The sequence below is a fragment of the Emydura macquarii genome, unplaced genomic scaffold (genome assembly GCF_026122565.2).
Source record: "Emydura macquarii macquarii isolate MOO-44397 ecotype Brisbane River unplaced genomic scaffold, CSIRO-AGI_Emac_v2 contig_71, whole genome shotgun sequence".
Taxonomy (NCBI): Eukaryota; Metazoa; Chordata; order Testudines; family Chelidae; genus Emydura; species Emydura macquarii.
The window spans coordinates 10,832,522-10,853,534 of NW_027130208.1; the positions used below are offsets into that span (position 1 = coordinate 10,832,522).

The 21,013-nt window shown below is 40.9% G+C and overlaps 1 protein-coding gene across 3 annotated transcripts in view; it reads right to left on the bottom strand.

Annotated features, from left to right (window-relative positions):
- The window catches only part of CNTN3 (contactin 3), a 329,597-nt gene that overhangs the window by 209,993 nt on the left and 98,591 nt on the right, over window positions 1-21,013 (bottom strand). For 2 of the 3 annotated variants that reach the window (XM_067542548.1, XM_067542559.1), the window contains exon 1: window positions 9,803-9,919. The exons of the other annotated variant lie outside the window; for it this stretch is intronic. The gene's annotated coding sequence lies outside the window, so the exon portion shown is untranslated. Of the gene's footprint in view, window positions 1-9,802; window positions 9,920-21,013 lie in introns of those variants that run through there. 3 annotated transcript variants of the gene reach the window in all.

Sequence of the window (21,013 nt, forward strand, 5' to 3'; positions counted from 1 at the left end):
ATATAGTCCCTTCCATGCTTGGGCAGGCCCTTCCTGACTGGAGAGCTTTCTTCCACTCCTCTGTACTTCTTCAGCTTTTCCCTGCTCCTCTTTGTATCTACAGACACAGCTGCAGCTTCCTAGGCTTCCTCTCCTTTCCTGCAAGTTCCTGCAGTTTTTATCCTAATTCAACCCAGGTATGGCTCATCCTGTAATCAGAGCTAGCATAGCCCCAGGCTCTCCAACCCATGGCCACGCTATTACACCTATCTGTAAATTTGATTATCAATGGAAATACTTTTTGTCAGTTTGTGGGCGCATGGTAAAATTGACATTTATCAACATTTATTGATAAAAATCTAATTCTTTCAAGCCTAGGTATGACTAATGGTATTTGTGGTTACTGGTCTGAATTGCCGTACAGCATTAGTTATAATGTAATCTTGGGCAGGATCCCATGAAGTAAGCGTTCCTTGTTAAGAAAGCTAAGGTGAATTTGCTGTAAAGAATAATTTTAAAATACACAGTAGATTATAGAAAGAGTTTACTTTTTCCTTTCTTTCGTGTTATTTGCCTCTAGCAGTTTGGCACTGACTCATGACCACATCTTGGGATGAAATGGCCAGTGTGAAGTCCCAGAATGCTGAGCTGTGGAAAATATCTTGGCAGGGGGAAAAAGAGAAGGTACTGGGGTGTTTGGAGTGTTTGGAAGACTGCAGAGTGAAGAAGCCCAGTAACTCTGGAAGAAACCTTTTTATGCCGGGCCGCTAAGCTTCTCTGGGCTTGACTTACTACTGTGGCTCTAAGGAATAGTTTTCTCCAATGTCTTTTGAAAAAGATATAAAAGCTACCAATTGGCTAGAAAAAGCAAGAAAATGTAGAGTAAATGGAAAAGGGTCTTCATCCTCTTCACTGATGCAAGTTTCAGCACTGTATCTTATAGACTCTCCAGTCATGTTAATGGAACATCCATAGATACAAGGTAAATTGTGCAGCAGCAGTTTAATAACCCCTTCTTTAATGTACAAATACAGTGCCTTACAGTGGCATGTACCAACGTACACAAGATTTGGAACTGGCCCAAAATAACTGGACTGGAACAGGAGGATCAGACTTTACACTAAGCATGGGAATGTAAAGTTCTACTACAAACCTACAAACTTAAATAGTGCTGTCGTTGCGCGGGGGGGTCTTAAGGTTGTGGTTAACACAATGGCTACTGAATTGTGTTTATCATCTCAAACAAATTATAAATAATAAAGTTCTGAATTTTTAAGTTTTAGAAACCTGAGAGCAACTAATGCATTTAGGGATACATATTAGTTTTTAAGAACACACAGGCTTTTGGAGTTGTGAATGAATGCATATTTTGGAAAGCATATTAATTCTTAAAGATCTGAATTATTTACTCAGATGCTTACAATGGTTCCTTCTGTAGGAAACATGGATTTTTGATAGCATAAAAATTCCTGAGGAATTTCACCTTCTTCAATGGTGGATCAATTATCTGCTGAACTCAAAAATTATGAGTTATATCAGTCTAGCTGCATTACATTCTTGCCAATTCCTAAAAGAAACAAACAAGAATACACGGTAAATACTTCCTACAAAGTGTACTAGAAGTTAGTGCACAATATGGCATCCAGACGTGAAAACAAGAGTTCAGGCCAACACGTTCAAACAATTCAGGGCAAGTTTAAAAACACTTGAACCAGATGAAGAGCCACTTAGTTGGGGCATCCCATTGTTTTTTGTGTTCCTGTCATCCTGCATTTAAACCGTACATTGTATGTGTCTTCATAAAATAAAGGACAAACATTTGTGCAGAGGAAGTGGAGAAAGACAAAGACAATCTGTGGGGAAGAGGGGAAGGTGGTTTTGAAAGGTTGTATGTGTGTTTGTAGGGATTGAATGAGAGGTAGGGGAAAGGATCAGACAGGAGCAGCTGGCAGCATTAAGTGCCCGGATGGGAGAAGAAAACTTCTGTATGAAGACAATAGGTGCTGCCAGAAGGGTGGGAGGGTCAGCTCCTAATCCAAATAGTAGAGTCACCAAAACAGAATGGTGTTCTCCCCGCTTGCTGTGCCTCTGTGGTGCATCATGGGGGTCCCTGGCCATCATAGGTGATAGAGTCCAGCCCAGGAGCCTGCCTCATGAAGAAGAATTGGGGCATGAGGCATCATTTCCAAACCGAAAATATTTTTTTGATTTTTCACCAGAAAGTTGATGTTTTCCACAAGAAGGAGAGGGGAAGACCCATAAACCATGCACTTTCTGTTCAGCTCTAGTCACATCCTTTTTTATTTGAAACATTCACTCATGGATTTTTTTCATCTCATGTTGCAATGTCCTGTTTTCTTGGGTTCACGCAGCAAGTTATTACACTGGCTGTGAAGCATGAAGATAACAGACACTGAGAACACATAGCCTAGAGACTGAAAGTTATTTCTTGCTATTCACATTCTGTAATCCCACTGTATTAAATGTATGTATTATCATCAACCATTATCTAGTTGTACACAAGGTGAACTCTTCTTAGAAATTAAGAGTATAGTTCAGAACACTATCTGGCCCATTTTAAATTTTATAAAATAAGAATCATAATTACTATAGTGATACAACACACAATCCAACAACTGTGTCATCAGTCAATAATTTATTTTTCAAACACAGTTTAAAGAGCAGTACCATGATGCATTGTCCTTAAGAAGAAAGTTTATTTTTATGTATTCAGTGTTCCTTTAGACTAGGGCATCATATTTTTTTTAAGCTGCAGTACGTATCTTAAAACATTAAATGGTACTGCAAATTTTTTTGGCTTTTGATTTTTTAGAAATCTGGATCTTTATTTCTGAATGTTAAGAAATAAAGAGAAACACTTCTGACTCTTCTACCTGTTCTAAACAACCTATGGGCATCTCATTTGGTATCAGTCATGTTGGGTAAGTAACAGAAAGGCTGCGTAAATGCTCTGAATTGCTATTTAAAAAAGCTTGTTTCTGTGTGGTTCCAGTCCATGGACATTAATTAGATCAACCTAGAGTTCCACACAGACTATGAAAATCATGTCAGCCTGTAATCTGTCAAATCCTTGTGTAAATGCTGCATCTTTCTCAGGAAGCCGTTGTTGTGTAAGTTTCGTGCCATGTTCTGATCAAAGTTTTCCTCATTCCCAGTGTAACTTTCAAAATATTTATATTATGTGGATAAAAAGATTCAACCCGAAAGTTCCACCAAGTGTCATTGAGAAGTTGGGGTATCATTCCTCCTTTTTCCAATCAACTAATCATAAGCCAGTTGGTGCATGCGGAAGAATCCTGGAACATCAGCAATTTGGGGCCTTGTTATTCAGGATTAGGTCACTTGCTGAATAGCCAGACATCAGAAATTTAAGATGATTGCAGTTCGAAAGTTCCCCCATCATTTGTTGTCATCCAGAAAACATCTTCCTTGTCATGTTTTTGTCTGTATTTGGCTGAATTTTTCTTTTTGCACATAGAATCCATACCATTAGATAGGAACTTATTTTAACCCTATGTGGATGCCAGGCCTGTAGCCATTAGTTGGTCCTTTTTTATTTTCAGTAAAATGTATTACGTTAACATCAATGATGATTCATTAAACTTTTCCCTCTATTCACTTACAGCATCTGGTACAGGACGTTTGAGTGTAAATCTGAGTCCTGACCAGAAAAGTATATCCCGCGTGATATGCTTGAATGATTTCTTTGACTGGCCATTTTGTGATCAATTGAAGGTGATGGTGTTAGCATAAAAGATAGTTTTAACTTTATCAAGTTCAAGTTTTGGCCTTTTAATTGCTTTTAAGTGGCCTAATCACCCATTGGTCTTTGCCTTTTTCACCTTCTCTCTTGTTTGCAGAACCCTGTTCCTGAAGGAAATTAATGTTGAAGATCTGCTAGAAGGCCTGGGACAGGGACTTAAATTGTAAGTATGTTCTGATGACAATGCTGGTGACATTGAAAACACTTCAATTACAGGCTCACAAAAACCCATACTCTGCCTTTCCATTTTAGTTGATCATTTCATGCAATGGTACATTAAATCTTGAAGAATCCCAAGAAACAAATTTTCTACATGTTTTGAAATTAAAATGGATCTGTTCTATCTTGCTACTTACCAACTCTCAACAAAGGCATTACTTTAGAAGAGTGATCTGTTTTCATTACCATTCCTTTCAGTAAACCGTTTCCTACCTCTTTTTTTAACTTTAGGCACATTGAATCAGATACAATCATGCACCAATGTTTGGCAATCACTAAAGTCTAGTCACCCATTTGTAATATCAACTAGCAGAATCCACACTTACTAGTGTTTGAGTAAGAAACCACTACCTAGCAAATTCAGCATTGGGAAGGCTGAAAAAATTAAGACGAGCAAACTAGCTTTATTAAAACCAGATACTAGCCTGCCCACTTTCCAGAAGTGCCAAATAAACCAAGTCCCATCTCCTAAAGAGTCCAGGACTCCATTCACTTCCCTCTCTAATATCTAATGAGGAGCTTACTGCACCCACTTGCCACATCCTCTGTTGATCACCAAGGACTCTATCTCTTCCCCTTTTCCCTATAAGTAGGGCCCTACCAATTTCACAGCTGTGAAAAACACGTCATTGACCATGAAATTGGCCCTTGCCTGTGAAATCTTATCTCCCCCATGCTGCTGGGAGTGCAGGCGCCTAGCTGCTAGTCCTGGTTGGACTGGGGTGCTCCCAGCAGCACGGAGATCAGACTCACTTCCCTACTGCACAGAAATGTTCAACAGGTTTGCAACCCCCACTCCCTCTGCAACATTATTTTGGGTCAGGACCCCCAGGGTTACAACACTGTGAAATTTCAGATGAAAAACATTTGAAATTGTGAAATTAACCAATATTCAAATCCTATGGCCCTGAAATTGACTAAAACAGAACAAGAATTTGGTAGGGCCCTACCTATAGCTTTATAGGTTCCTCACACACAACAAGAATAGTGGTAATCTCATCACTTACCTTTTAACTTTTTCAGAATATTGAATTTTTTACATGTAGATTGGAGTTGAATGTTTCTAGTACCTGCAAGTCCATGTTACATTCATATAACACTGATAAAACCCATTGGGTTGCATTATTTCTGAAAGTAAGCTGTTATTCAACAACACACTTGGGGGACTGCACTGAGGGGACTAATTGCACCATTGCAGCTTTAGTGCTAGGGCTTTCACTCCATATTAGCACTGCAGCAGTGCAACATAACCTGATGCACAACAGATATAGATAAGCAAACCTCTCAACCAATGCTGGGGAGCAATTACAAGCAAAGACTCCCAGGCTGGCAAAATAGCTGTGTCCCTTTGGGCTAGACACTAAACAATTAAAAAGCCCTCTCAGGAGGAGAAGGAGGGAATCAATTGTCAGGAGCTCTCCAGGGGGACATATTGACATAGACATAGAGAGAGGATCTGCAGAAGGTGTGTGAAGACCTAGACCAAGGCAGGCACAGAGATTGGTTTGTTGTTTTAAGGTCTGTTTTCTCTATAATGTTTGCATTCTAAATAAATAATATTTTGCTTTAAGAAGGCTGTCTGGTCACTGATTACCATTGTAGTTGCTCTTGAAGGGAGCAGAAGCACAGGCACTGAAGATAAGTCAGGCCTGCTGAGGTAATCACAGTTGATCACAGGGGAATGCAGCACAGGGCTAGTCTGAGAAGTCCACCCCAAAAGAGGTGACAACTTGAAGCCCAGTACCAGAGGGGGGATGCACTCAAAGAGACCATGTGAGGTCAGAGATCCAGTTAGCCCAGTAACTGGGGCTGCCAACACACATGCACAGCCAATTGTATAGTAAAAATCTTTAGTCTAATTCTTGCAGTCCTCACATTTACAGTGACTTCAAGAAGAATATTCAGAGATATGACATTTAAAAATTGTAAAGTGCTTCGAGATATACTGATGAAAAGCACTATAGAAAAACTAGGTATTATTATTACACCCATATTTAAAAATAATTATTTTTATACTAATCAGATGCTACATTACACCTCATATCAAAGTGTTTTTCAGTTATCTGAAATTCACAAATTCACAAATTCATCTAAAAACAAGTTTTGCTTTTCTTTGTTATCCCTATTAGTCAGAAAGCCAAATGATTTCTAAGTGGCAAAAATAAAAATTGTTCCAGATTGTGAATTCTGCATATCTGGTTTTAGCATACAGTGAATGCACTAGTTAAATTATAATATTTTTATCTCCTTTAGGGTTTTCGAAGCTCTGTTTGCTTTGAACAGAGCTATTACAGCATCAGTGTAATTCATATAAAGCCTAATTCTGCCCTCAAATACACAGATGCAAATCTCGATTGAACCTAAGTGTCTGATGACAGAATTGGGCCCTTCAATAGGTTCTCAATTCAACAGTGTTTCTTCAATAAGAATTATATATATCTATTAAATATTTCCTTCTAAAAGTATCTGTTCCAAACTCCTTTGCAACAAAGCTTCTTGCATAATAAATAACTTTCTAGGAATGTTCTTAGGCATAGTAGCAACACCATTTACAATGCTAAAAACTTCTGTCAGCACTTCCATTATAAACCCTTATTTGTTGTTTCTACTTGCCCATACAATTTTTTTTTAAATCAAATAAATCACTCTGGCCTGAAACTTCGCACACTGTTTGAGCCAAAGATCACATTCTCTTGTAACAAGTTTTCAACCCATTTGGCTACTTGTTTTCTACAAATTCTAGATGACTGAGCTCCTATATAACTTCAAGTATCTACAAAGCTTCAACCAGGACACTCCAAATTGGCTGAAACAGCATATGTTGAATATAGTGCATTTGGTACCACACTGATTTTTGCCAGGCTCACTGTCATTGGTAGTAGGGCCAGTCTCAACCAGGTTGCACACAAAGCAGGATATCCACAGCTCTTGCTGACATCACAGATTGGACTAACAAGGTGGAAACTGAAACTAAGGTCTTGTTTATATGGTGGGATAACACACCCTATGGGGGTGTGATTTCTAAAGTGCACTAGCATGATGCACATTAATTGGTCCATACAGACCCTGCCGATGCGCACTAAAGGTTCCCTAATGTGCTTTAATGTAGTATTGTTTCAGTACTATATAAAAGCTCAACAGGGAACTTTTCATGCACACCAGCAGGGTCTGCACAGACTAGTTAATGTTCAGCATTGGAGTGCACTTTAGAAATAATACTCCACATACTGCACATTGCTGCTCTGTGTAGACAAGCCCTGAGTTGAGTTCTGGACCATGAGCAGCAGTGGTGAGCACACAACACAGCTCTCTCGGGACAGCATCACTGGCTCAAACTAGGTCTGTTGTAGATAAAACAGAATCTAAATTTCAACTGCGGAAATATCAGAAAGCATTTACCCACGCTACCATTTCAGCAAGTCCACAAGTGCAAGAAAAGAACACCCAAACTACAGTAAACTGAATCTCATGCTTCAAAGTATAGGAAGGAGAACAAGTCTGCCTTCGAGGGAAGATGGACTAGAGGAATCAAAGTCTTCTGTCTCTAACTGCTAAAATGCTGTGTAAAATTACTGTAATATCTTGCAAGATGTTTAGGCAACATGGGTGAGTCATAGGATTCTCCATGTTTGAGCGGAGAGGTCTTTAAAAGAAAAATATTGGCAACAATGTGGATTTTTGATGTAAATGAACAAGCAAGTTTGAGAAGATCTTGTATTTGTTCAAGTCTGATCTAGTAAAAAAATTAATGAGAATCTAATAAACAACATTTTGCATTTAATGCCTGATTCTGAGAGGTGCCAAATATCTGCCGCAGGGTGTTGAGTAGAACTGGACAAAAATCCATACAAATTTCCAGGGGGAAAAGAATCATTGAAATTTCAAATATTTGAAAAATTTCAGCCATTCTATAGGTTGGTCAAAAACCAAGGGAATGTTGCGTGGAAGATTTCACAGATATTTTGCAAAACGTTTCATTGGAATTTTGAAAATTCTGGACCAGCTCTAGTTCCAAGCACCATCATCTCCCATTTAGGAGAAAGACAGTGGGGTTTACGTAATACGTGCTGGGGTCTAGTGGATTTTAAGCACTCAGTATACGAATTGAAACAAAGCTTTGCACTTCAGAACACGACAGAGCAGTTCTTTTGATAAAATAGGAGAGAGAAATTTACCTTTAGTAACTGAAAACACTTAAATGGATCTATAAGAATGAAATGTAAACAAAACAGAAACTTTAGCACAATTAAATGCAAATAAACATTTGAAGTTTTTCTATAATTTATTGCTATTGTATTTTTGAATGGGGCTGTCACAGTGCATGATATTAAGCATATGCTAAAGATTTTGCAGGACTGAGGCTTTACAGCTGTTGGGTAAAATTTCCAACAGTACTCAAGTCACATTTTCAAAAGTGATTTAGGCATGTCAGCGCCTAAGACTCATTGAAAGTTAATGGAAGTTCAGTTCCTAAATCAGTCAGTCGCTTTTGAAAATATTACCCCTTATTTCTATCCCTACAGGAGTGGCATGGAAAAATAACTTGTAAAACATTCCACATACACAACTTCTAAAGAAAGAAAAACAACATGAAAAAACCTTTTTGCTCTAGTGCATACAGAAGTAAGTGAAGAGATTTGTTTAGTGAAACTAATACAGATGAGTTCAACCAGAACAGCAGCAGTATGTTTCACTCTTCACTTTGCTAAAGAAGAGTATACAGTGTAGGAAAGTGCCAGCAACCCATGTAAAAGAAGTCGTTTTTTAGTTTTCAGTAATGTGTTTAGGAAAAATTACTCTCAAGTATTTTTTTAAATACAGGTACATGGTCCTTTCAAAAGGTAATTTAAAAATAAAACCTCTGAACAACACAGACCCTCTGAATCACCGGTTCTTTTGGTTAATACTAATTATAATCTCTATCCAAATCAGAGTTTTTGTCAATGTGTGATATTGATCTCTGTGGGGATGACACAGCCACAGGTCCGGTGCACCCATCTCCCACTGAATTCTTGTTTAATCTGTTTCGCTGGGATTAATTTACTCGCTAAATCTGTCAGATTTTCTGACCTCATTATTATCCTTAAAAGTATTTCTGTTGAGTGTCACAAACTTCTCCTGCTGTTTTGAATGCTCACAAGGCTGTAGCTGTGTTACACACAAACACACTTCGCTCGCCTTTGTAAACACCCTGGGCTCAGCAATGGATGTTCTTCTTACAGCTCGGCTTTAACCATAGCAACGCAGGAACTTGACAATTTTTAAAAAAATATTAATAACGGGGGAGGAGGGGAAAGGGAGACAGAAGCCAACAAGGCTACCGCCATGCAGTGACTTGGGGAGCCTGTGGGAAGGCGATCGCTTCGGGGAGTGAGGACCACACGGAAGGAAAGAAAGAAAGAAGAGCGGGGCTTTGCACTCCGCAATCTGCGGGTTTCCATTTCTTCCCAGCAAAGCCAGCGAGCCGCCCTGCGCCGGAGCTGCCCGCGAAGCGCCGGCGGGTAACAGATCCCCCGCTGCAGAAGGCGCCGCAGGACTCGGCTGCACATCGGCGCGGCGGGCGCGGGCTGGGAGACGCAGTTCCGAGAACTTGCTCGGCCAGCGCGAGCCGCTTCCCCCGGCTCGTGTAAACGCGGCTGAGAGGGCGAACCGAATTAAACTCCCTCTCCTCACCCCGGTCACGCCGCTGAGGGCGGCCAGCCCAACTTTTGTGTCCCCTCCCGCCCCCCGCCTCAGGCAGCAGAGGCCGGGGCTGGCTGCAGGTCCCCGCGGAGAGAGGGGGGGCGAAGTTCGCCCCGGAGCGGGAGCGGAGTCACCTACCTGCCTGCCGCTCTTTCAGCCGGCCGCCGGCTCCCAGGCAGCAGCCGGTGCAAAACCCTGCGGCTCCCGCCTCCTCCGGAGCCCCGCCGCCTGAGCGCCGCCCTTCAGTCACCGAGGCGGGGAGGAGCGAGGGCGCCTCACGCCCTCCCCTCCCCTCCCCCCGCCCGCGCGCCCACCCGCCACACCGACCTCCCCGCCGCGCGCCACCAGCCGGGGTGGCGGTTTGGGCCCCCTGCCCTTTGAGTGAGGGAGATGCCCAACGATCAGCCTCCCCCGACCCACGCAGGCTAGCGGCTGGGGACCGGGGCTTGCTGCTGCGTGGATGAACTTGCTGGGGGGGGGGGGGGGGGGGGGAGAGTGGCCGTTGCAGGAAGCGGCATGAAAGGTGGGGGGCGGAGAGGGGCCAACGCCTGTGGCGGGAGCCGTGCCCGGATCGCAGGTGCCGGCAGCCTTTTTTTTTTCCCCTCAGCCGCGGCTGCAGCCTGGCTGGGCGCGGAGCCGCTTCCAAGGGCGGGGGCCCGGCCCGGCCCGGCCCGGCCCGCGGGCTGCTGCCACCCCGCCGGGAAGGGCCGGGGGAAGAGGTGGCTTAAAGGGCTGTCCCCTGACGGTGCTTCGCACTGGCGGGCGGGGGGGGGCCTGTCTGAAACTTGCTCCAGCCCCTTGCCCTGCGCCTTTCAAGAGCTCCCTCTCTGCTCATTTATTGTCGCAGTCTGGGACGAGCTGCGGGCGAGTCTCCGTGCACGCGTGCGTCTGTCTGTCTGTCTCTCTCCGGCTGGGGAGGAGGCGCTGGGCCACCGCATCCTTTCGCCTCTGGGATGGGCTGGGAGAGGGAGAGAGAAAAAGGAAGTCGCTGCTTTTGATCGCAGCCACGCCGCTCGCCTGCGGGCGGGCCCCTTTTTGCTTTTCAAAAGCGACGCGATCGCCTCCGCGCTTTGCTATCTATGTCAGTCACCCTCCTGGCAAATGTAAGCGCCAGGGCCAGTGACATGTTGATTTCTCCCTTGTCACAGGGGACCAGCGCATTCCAGCGTTCAAACTCGGTGCTGATCCCCTCCCTCCCCCGTACCAAATCATTCTGCACCCCGCTCCTAACAGGCTTTCCTTGCTCAGTGCCTCTACACCAGAGAAGGCTTGTGTCTGTATTCCTCCAGCATCGAGAGACACTTAAAGAGAAGTGCGCCTCTAGTTTAGACTAGAAAGAGGGTAAATTCCTTTGGGCCCCCGGCTGCAAATTTTGAGAGGATGAGGGTGGCGGAATAACAAGACTCTCTCCTGCAAGATAAAAAGTCAAACGCAAGCTGTGTGCAAAATGAGGTAATTCCAAACCGAGTTTATTTTGCATGTTCTGGTAAAAGCTGATTAGTGCTGAGAGGGGATTTAATGCAATTTCAAGTCCAGTGGTAGCAGCATGAGGGAAGCTTTGCTCGAGTTTACTGGTGCAATAATGAAGCCTTGTGTTAACCGACATGGTGTGATAGGGACAGAAGCAAAAGAATATCTGTTGGTGCAATCAGGACATTGCCTTGTTGGGCTCTCCCTTTCTTGACTGTCTGTTCTTTAGACTCTGAGCAAACTGAAAACTTGATATCTACGAAAAAGTTGACTCAAAGGATTAAATAAAAAGGCCATCTAATTTCTGGGCTGTAAAAACCAAGGGGGAAAAAATCAGGTTCATGTGAGTCACCTCACTGTGAGATCTGAATGGAGGTTTTACTAAATCTGGCTCCAACAGATCAGGATATTATAGTAATTCTGCCATAATTAAGGCTGAGCAGCTATTTCCATTAGAAATCCTATTTTAGGGTGTTATACAACTAATAATTTATATAATGCTTTTCACCCTCTGGTGACTGTGGTTTTAAGGGCTGAGCTTTCCCCAACAGAGTGCCAGGGCAGGGGACTATGACTGTCTTGTTATCCGGAACCAGGCACAAAATAAAACAGTTATCTACAACAAGCTCCTTGAGGCATTAAGTAATCACTGAACAGTACATGGTCAGGATCCCAAAGCACAGCAGGGTAAATCTGGCCTGGGGTAACTCCACTGGAGTTATAGACCAAGAATGAATTGGTGAACTCAATGGGCATTTACATGAGTATATAGATTGCAAGTTTAGAATCTCTGTGTAAAGACTGTCCAGCACTGAAATGCAGCTGCCTCTGGAATGAAATGCAGCAAACAATCATTTATAGGAGGGGAAGTGAAGAAAACTTTTCATAAAACTTCAGGGGGAATTGTACATGGGCGGAATGTGTTTATCCCATTTGGAGTTTCGGCCCACATGCTGGTGTTGGCTCTCTTATGCTTCACAAAGTCCCATGAGATCTTCTAATGGCCACAAGTGGCCAGGCCTTGGTTTTACAGCTTATAAAAATACAGCACCTTCAGGCAACAGCACAGTGTCCATTAATGCAACACTGAAGCATTGATTCAGTACTGATGCAGAGGGAAGAGTATTACCTATTGTTGAAAGTAATCACTTCATAGATGGTGAAATCTTTGAGACTGATTAGCATGTTTTCGTGTGTATTTGTATAGCACTTAAAGCAATGGTGCCTTTCTGCTGCCTGGACCTTCTCGCTGCTACCATTGAGATAAATATTTTATAATAGTGATAACTGAATTGAATGTCCCATACTCCTTCCATCCTAATGAAATTTTCATTTTCACTTGTCATTCAAGAGTCACCATAGAAATATCTCAGAATTTATATAGGCAGATATGCTGCTACTATAGCATTTTCCATTTAATGCTTCCCAAAGATTAAAGTAAACAGGCAACAAAAATTAGCAGCTTTGATTTACAAGCACAGCCTGGGTAGCAGGTGAAAGTTGATGGGTGTCATATCACTTTAACATGTCAGCCAAGAAACTCCCAAAATTTGTGATTAGGGAGACCAGACTTTTAAAAAAAAAAAAAAAAAAAAAGAAAAACCTCCTCTGATGTCCATTTTTGGTATAGACTTACAGAATGCATTGAGCAAAAGCACCCCTTTATGACACTTTTCCCCTCACCGCCTCTTGGGGTGGTCTCTTGAGGCACCTCAGCATCTCCTGATTGACCTTCCTTAGTTTGCTTTCAATCACGTCAGTTCCTGGACCCTCACCTTCAATGAAGTCTGTCAGCCCTTTACTTTTGGGGATGGCAGTCTCTTTCAGTCTCCCGGCTGTTTTCTTGGAGGGATTCTGCCTCCAGAAAACAGCCAGATGCATGTCTGTCACCACCTTGCTGTCCCAGGCCTTTCTGCCCCTTGGATTGGCAATTCTGGCAGCTGCAGAGGGTTGTGATCAAGCTGCTTGCTTGGAACCAGGCGAGACTCTCCTTTCCTCACTTTCTATGTTCAGTCTGGGGTTTGCAGAGCCGGTTCCACCCCCTCCCAAACGTCATCGTTAGCTTGCCTGATTTCAAGTCATTCTCTGCCCACCATACTCCCAAGGTTTACAACCAGCAGCAAAACCGTGTGCACTCAGCCACTGGAATCACAAGGATTCCTGCTGTCATGCACTTTCCACAAAGCCTATTAGTTCAGTCTTCAGGGGTGCATTTAGCTTCCAGTGACAAATATCAGAGTGGCAAAGGATGTCACAGCTGCCGCAACTTGCCACAGGAAAAATGCTCACAACCTTTCTTCCAGTTGCCATCATTTCCATATGCCCCCTCTCATTGGTCACTCTCTCCTCCATTGACGGAAGCACTGATTCATTAATTCCTGCGCCTAGTGCCCAAACCTAGTTTTTCCCTTACAAAAAATCATATAATCCATTGGCAAAAATGGAAACAGAGAATCAGGCCAGTGGTTCAGGATCCTGTCACTGACAGTGGCTGATGCTTCTAAGGGAGAAGTATTTATTGCCTTTTGTCTCGATATGGACTCCCAGCCATTGAGGAACTCACAATTAAAGGCCACTTTTGAAAATTTGGGCTTCCACTGCTCTGTGCCTCAGTTTCCCTATCTGTAAGATGGTAGGTAGTAATACTTACCCTTTGTAAAGTTCTTTGAGACCTATGGATGGAAAGTGCTACATATAAAATCTAAGTTACCCACAAAATACATGAGGCTCTGGTTACAGTTAAATCAAAGGCTCCAAATACTTTGCAATGTTATCTGAAAGTCTTGCACTTTCTGCCTGGGGTTTTTTCATGGTGATGCCCAATTTTTTGCAAAGCCTTCCCCAGCTGGTGTTTACAACATCATGCACAGAGTATAGAATATGTATTCTCTATCAAAACCAAATTTTACTAGAGCATATTGTAGGCGGCATCCTTAATGGTCTATGGAAATGAGATTGGTATATTGAATGTGTACATCTTGTTGAGGCTATGTGCTATTTTTTCATAGCACTGGAGAACATAGGCTTTGTACCGTGGCAGTGTTGGGAACTAGCTAGAACAACTGTAGCTCCATCCCACTCTACCTCTTGTCTGCAAAATCATTTCACCTCGTTGCTCTTGCTAAGACAGCAAGCAACGGCAGAAGTGCTAGTGTGAATAAAGCACCTGCTGCCACCAGTGTTTTTACCACCAGGAGGTATAACCTGCTCCTGGCAGGTCTAGGGGACACTTTGTTAAAAACAACTGTGGGCATAGACCCTTGAGGAGGCATTTTCAAAAGCGCTCAACGATGGCCTAATTCTCTTGCCACTTAAGTCAATGGTAACACTGTGACTGACATCTACGCAATCAGTTAGGCCAACAGTGAGAACTTTTAAAAAAATCCCTCCCCCTTGTTTCCACTACTGCATCCATTATTGCAACCAGTGGGAGAGCTGAACTGCGATTGTAACGGGGGGAGGAGGGGAAAGAGAGCAAGAAGGGAAGGCTAATGAAAGGCTCTGTGCACAATAAGGAAATTCATTATGGTACTGAATTAGACTGCACCAGTATAAGCATGTATATATGCTTGGTATAGCATGTCTGCATTAGGGGTTTGCACCAGTGTAATAACTATCAGTTATATTGATGCAAATTGGTTCAAATTGTAGAAAAGGCCTAGATCAGGCCAGAGTAACTAATATGAAAATGATGAAAGAGTGTGAATTATGTGCAGTTGTACTGCAGAGCATGATACAGAAAGAAAAGAATAATAGGAAGGTTAAGTGCTAAGCGACTGCAAACTGATATACAATATCTTGAAATCATGGAGAGAGAAAATTAAAATGGTGGGATGATTTAATGTGTAGTTAGATGGAAATTTAAAAGCAATCAGGGAACTATGGGAGAGAGAGGAGAAGGTTAGCATTATCTTTTGATATTTTTGTTATCAGGAATAAGTGACTGACAGAGAACCACAATAAAGTTTAAGAGTCTGTTGTGTGTGTGTTGGCCTCTTTAATATCTGTACATTAGCAAACACCGATTTTTATAATGTGTGGGATTAATCTGAATGTTGGCAGATAGTAGGCATTAAAATATTATTGATTTCCTACATATCAGATATTTCTACATATCAGAGCATCTGGGTGCAATTGCTTTATCTGTGAAATACAGGGATCAGTTCTTAGCATTAGCTATTAATTGGCAACCTGGAGCAGAAACAAATTAGTGCCTTGGGCTGACTGGCAAGCCAGTAGGAAGTGACTGACATTTTGCAGCTACCTTAAAAGCTAGAGAAAAGGTCATGTGACTCTTTTCTAATCCAATAAAACAAAATGTTATTACAAAATTGTGTTTTTCTTTTATTCTTCTCTTGTGCTAGTGGAGTGCCAGTTAAATAATCCAACAGTTGAATACAGGACTTTTTCTGGATTAATGGCTCCATTTCTGCAAAAATGCAGCCTATAATGTTATAGCAGCTGGTATCGACAATGGCACAGGAATATACTGAAGTTCTAAAAGGAGAGAGGTGATACCATATGTTAGTCTGACAAATTTCAGCTTTATGTAGTATTGGTCTGCTCTCACCATTTCTTTTAAAAGGCGTGAGCATCCGGAGGATAAATATTTGTCTAAAATATTCTTCTGCAGTGCTTATTGTGCAGGGCTGGAAAGTAGGAAATGAAAGCTATAGACAGCTATTGCAGGTAAGGATAGGTGGTCGGTAAATTCTGGTCTGTGAAGAATCATTCTTAAAAAGTAACACACTCCTGGATATGATGGATGTCATCAAGTGATTGTGTTCATCAAACAAAGTGAGTGGTTCCGACTCCTTTTCTTCTTACCACCCTTGTATATTCACTGACTCTTCATTATACTAAAAAACATTTACCAGGAATCTTATTTTTATAAGTGTTTCTGCAGTGGTGCAATGCTACTTTCCATGTGAAATGCTGAATATTAAAAGGTTGAATCGAAAGTGAGTTGAGAACTATTAATCACGTGCAGGTGATTTATCAAAACCAATGCAGTCACTAGGGGATATAAGCACTGTGGAGATTTCATCAGTTTGGCCAATCAAACAATTAATCATTACCAATGCTTATTAAACAGCATCTTTGTTCCCATGCAACCATTGAATGGTGCTACAACAATTTGGTGGAGTTGTTAACATTAGAAAACCCAGGTCTTAACATCAAGAAGGCCATTAGGAAATACATCAGGTGTTCCAAAGAGGTCATAATAAAAGGCATAAACAGGAAATATTTAAATCAGGACAGGAAGTTTTTAAAATATGCTCTAGTTCAAGCAAGAATCAACTCAGGGAAGTTCTATGGCCAGTTTATGCAGGAAATCAGAATAGGTGATCATAGTGATCCATTCCAGCCTCTAACCTAGAAATAAATGATGCAAGGGGGAGAGCCAGGAGTCCCAATTCAGGAAAATGTTGAAGTCTGTACTTAAACCCATTCTTATAGAAACATATACTTAATTTGTCTGAATCAGGATCTAATAATGCTGAAAAACTTACAATAAAAAGAACAAATCTGTGCCAGTAATAACCGATATAAACTCCTTTTTCACCAGTGAGGCAATTTGTAGGAACCATTAGGAAAAGCCAGAGACTAATTCAACCAAAATAATAAGGAAGGCATCATATTAATTACCTGTGTGTAGAACGTCATTGCATCCTAATGTAAGGGCAGTTTTGGTGCTGTGAATCAGGAGCTAAATTATTACAAATAATTTAAAAAAAAAAAAAACTCTAGGAAATTAAAAATAAAAAGCTGCATTGTAAGGAGATTCAAGTTACTGCCACAAACGCCACAGACAGACAGATGGACACACGCAAACCCTTAGGAAACAGGGGAATTAACATTTAAGTTTTCAACATTCTTCAAGAAAAATCTCAAAAGATAATACCTGTTCTTGACAGAGGACATTCCCAGTTCTGAAAACTCAGTTCCAACTACAAGTAGAAAATGCACTCTCAACTCTGACCAGCATCCATGAATATCCGTTTTAAGCTTCGTGTCACTTTACACTTAAATGATCAACACAATTCCAATTACAAACACTCTTCCTATTCCAATTCACCTTAGTACTCTCTACAAAATGGTTTTGAAAAAGCACATTAACTTCCACTTCTCCAGTGGAGAATGAGCAAACTTAAATGCTTCCTTTTAGACTGGTTTGTTTAAAAAATTTCTCTTCCATCTCTTATTGTTGCTTTGGAAATTTAGGCCATTGGGTCACGATCAAAAGTGGATTGAAGTTAATGGAAAGATTCTCATAGACTTTAAAGTATTCCTGATTAATGAACATCTACCATCACCCACCCACTAATTTCGGATGCTGTCCTGCTTTCTGCACTACATATCTGGTATAAAACTTATGTCACGATCAGTGCCAATCAGAGAAAGTCACATATTTACAAACACTTATATATCAACATAATTATTGAGTTAAAATAATTAGGCTTGGGAGAATTTATTTTTATTTACATTCACAATGCATAATATTGACGTTTATTTTTAAAGGATTTTTTCAGTTTCTATCAATTTAAGTGGTCACATGCAAAAAAATTATGGGTTGTAAGCATTTCCCCCCGATTTATCTATAGACATTTTCACAGTTGCTGAAAATTATGGGGGGATAGACAATAATTATTTAATGACAATAGACATTGAGATTCTAAAAGCTTGTTAAATCACAAACTGTCAACATCACATGTCAAAATATATAAAGTAAATATCCTTAAATCAAATTCTAGTAAATTCTCAACTAGCATTTTTTTTTACTTTGCCTACCTGTAAATTACATTTATCAATGGAAATATTTTTGTCAGTTTGTGTGTTTATGGTGAAATTGACATTTACTGACATTTACCTAGGAAAAATCTAATCCTTCAAAGCCTAAAAATAATTAATAATTATAGAGCATCTCAAATCAGGCAATACCCTGTAGAACAAAATGAGAAATTCTATTGTGAAAGGCAAAAAACCAAACAAAATATATCCCTTCAAAACCAAAACGAGCCAACCAAAAAACCCCAACTTGTGACTATGAACTATCAGGAAAAGGTTACCAGTTGCTTTAAATACAAAATATATCTGCAACTCCAGGGATTAAGATTTCACCAGTCTTGGAGGTCCAGCAGAGTGAATTCCACTGAATGGCATTAAGTTCCTGGGTTTGTTAAGGGAAAAAAATACTCCCATCTTGCAGGTCAGGTGCAATTTTATGTCCTGACATACTCCTTTTGAAATCAGTGTAAATATTCCCCCTGTCTTCAGTGGGAGTTGGATAAGGCCCTCTGTGTGTAATTATGTTCTCAGATCGTGGGGCCATCAGGTGCTGGCTCAGTGTCAAAGCACAAATTAGTGTAGCCTGTGGACTCCTCTTAATTACACTGGTTGGTAATAGCCCCCCCAGTGCCAGTCCACAGCCAATAATGGACTAGATATAGCAGGTTGCTGGCCACTTCCTCCTTTTCCCAGTTGTACCCCATATATCAGGGACTGAAAGGAGATGGCACAGAAACTGTCATGCCTACCCTACACCACCAGATTAGTCTCCACATGAAAGAATTCTCCAATAGCTGTTTCAGACTGTTATATCAGCTGTGTGCTGCTGGGGAGGCATAAAGCATTCAAAGTGAGAGCCAGGGTTTAAAATGCCCTTTCTTATTCATTTCAAACTTACCTTTTGGGAAGGGGAAAAGAGAGCCTCAACCTTGGCATGAGATATGGCATGTGGAATTTCAGGGGGATTTGGGGAAGTGATGAACTGGGATGGAAAGCAGAAGTTGAAAATTCAGGCTTTTTTCTGGACGCTAGCACCAGCTTTACCTATGAAGAGGCTTACTCTGCTCTTAGTTATGCAGAGTACTTGGCAAAGTTTTAAAGGTAACCACAGTAGCCAGAAAATCTTTCTTTTTCCTTCCCAGGTTAACTCCTCTTTGCCAAGGAATGGAGGTGAGACACTTGGGGGGGAAGGAAGTTCACAAATTTGTGAACCAAAAATTAGTTTGAAAAGTTTGCACCGTCTTAAAATCTACCCGGACCAGCTATTCTCTAGTCCATGCATTACTCACTTGCTGTCTGTATTTTGTCCTTATTATCTGTTCTAAGACCACTGCTGAGCCAAGGGCCCCTTGGCACTATTCCTGCTACGATCTGAACGATTTGGCCAGAACCTTGCATAGTAAGATTTGGCAAAGTCTTGATACTTTTAGCTCTGTTGATCCCTCTTGTGACCTTACCACCAAGGTTGGTCCTATCTAGGTCTGTCAGTTTCATGCATTGCTCAATAATTTCATCAGGCTTTTTGCCAGCACTATGCTGGCTAAAACAGAGCATCTCCAGCTTGAGGGTTAGAATACATCGACTAGTCACTGAAATCTCACACATAGTTATGTTCAGAAATCTACTGATGTTGGTCAGAAAATGAAAAGCTCTTGGTGTACTTACTGTATTTCATTAAAACCCCAATGCTATTTTATATTTTTCACTTCATGTTAATTAATTAGTTCCCTTACAACTGCAATTAAATCATTAATCAGTTGAATTTAGTGTTCTTTAAAGACTTAGCAAAAGTAAACAGCATGGAGACAACATCATACTATATGCTACTAATAAAATTCCACACTGCTATTGTTTTTGTCAATTTTAAGTCTGCTGGATCTGGCTCACCATTGGCTTGGTCCAATTACATTGGTATCAAACTGGAGTAACAGAGTGAGGAATTAGACCCAGCATCAGTTTCCCTTTACGGGAGAACTATAAAGCTATAGATAATTTTAAATACATTTAAAAAAAACCATAACACTTAGTATTTAAAAGAAGCCAAAGTGTTTCATAGCTTTATAATGTTAATGTAACGAGTCTTATTCTAATGGTTGCTATTACCATTTCTTTATTGTTATCTTTCTTTACCTTAATCCCAGAACCCAAAATATTGCTTTATGGTAGTGAACTCCCTAATAACTCCCAATCAATTCAGAAATGTAGAATTATTTAAATAACCTTTCTTGGTATTAGTGACTCACTGATAATGCAGTCAAACTCCATGAAATGCTCATTACCAACGATGGATTTTTTTTTCCTGATGAATTTTATAAAGCTACTGACTTTTAGCATCATACATGAGGTACAATAATAATGTGATTTAACAGTTTGTGCCCTCTACTGGCATAAAGAGAATAATGCAAAATGAGAAGAAAGAAAAGGGATACCTTCTTTCTATACTTTGCATCAAGATAGAGTGGTAATAAAGTCTGGAAACAATTAACTATGTTAATAAAATTAACTATGTTAACTATGATGTTAACATAGTATGGAATAAGTACATTTGAAAATGGTGTAATCTGAACATGTAGCTATATTATAGATGTAGTGGGGTGAGTGGTATTAATTCACAAATGTCATTTAAAAATATTTGGGCTTGATTATCATTTATAAAAGCCTTACAGTGAATGTAACTAATGACAGAGCGATGTAATGGGGCTTTCGTGTAAATGAAAACCAGGTCCTTTATTTTTACTGGATTTTTAGGTAGGGACAGCATCAGTAAAGCAATAGAGTATGAGTCTAAAACTATAGATATCACAAAGTCCCTGACAAAGTTCCCAGGAACTTTGGAGTACTAAAGTACTTAGAAGGAAGTCTGGAGGAGTTGATGAATAATGTGCAGTGGAATATAGAACTCTATAATACAGGAGAATTAAGACCTAGCCTTCCACTCTGATGCTTCCAACCAATCCTTCCATTTTCCATTAAAAAGAAACCCTGTAATTTTCTGTGCTATCCCCTGCTATTGAAGTTGTCAACTGGTATTATACTTGTATAATAAAGTAACAAAAACATACCCTCTGGTAAGAAACTCACATACTGTAA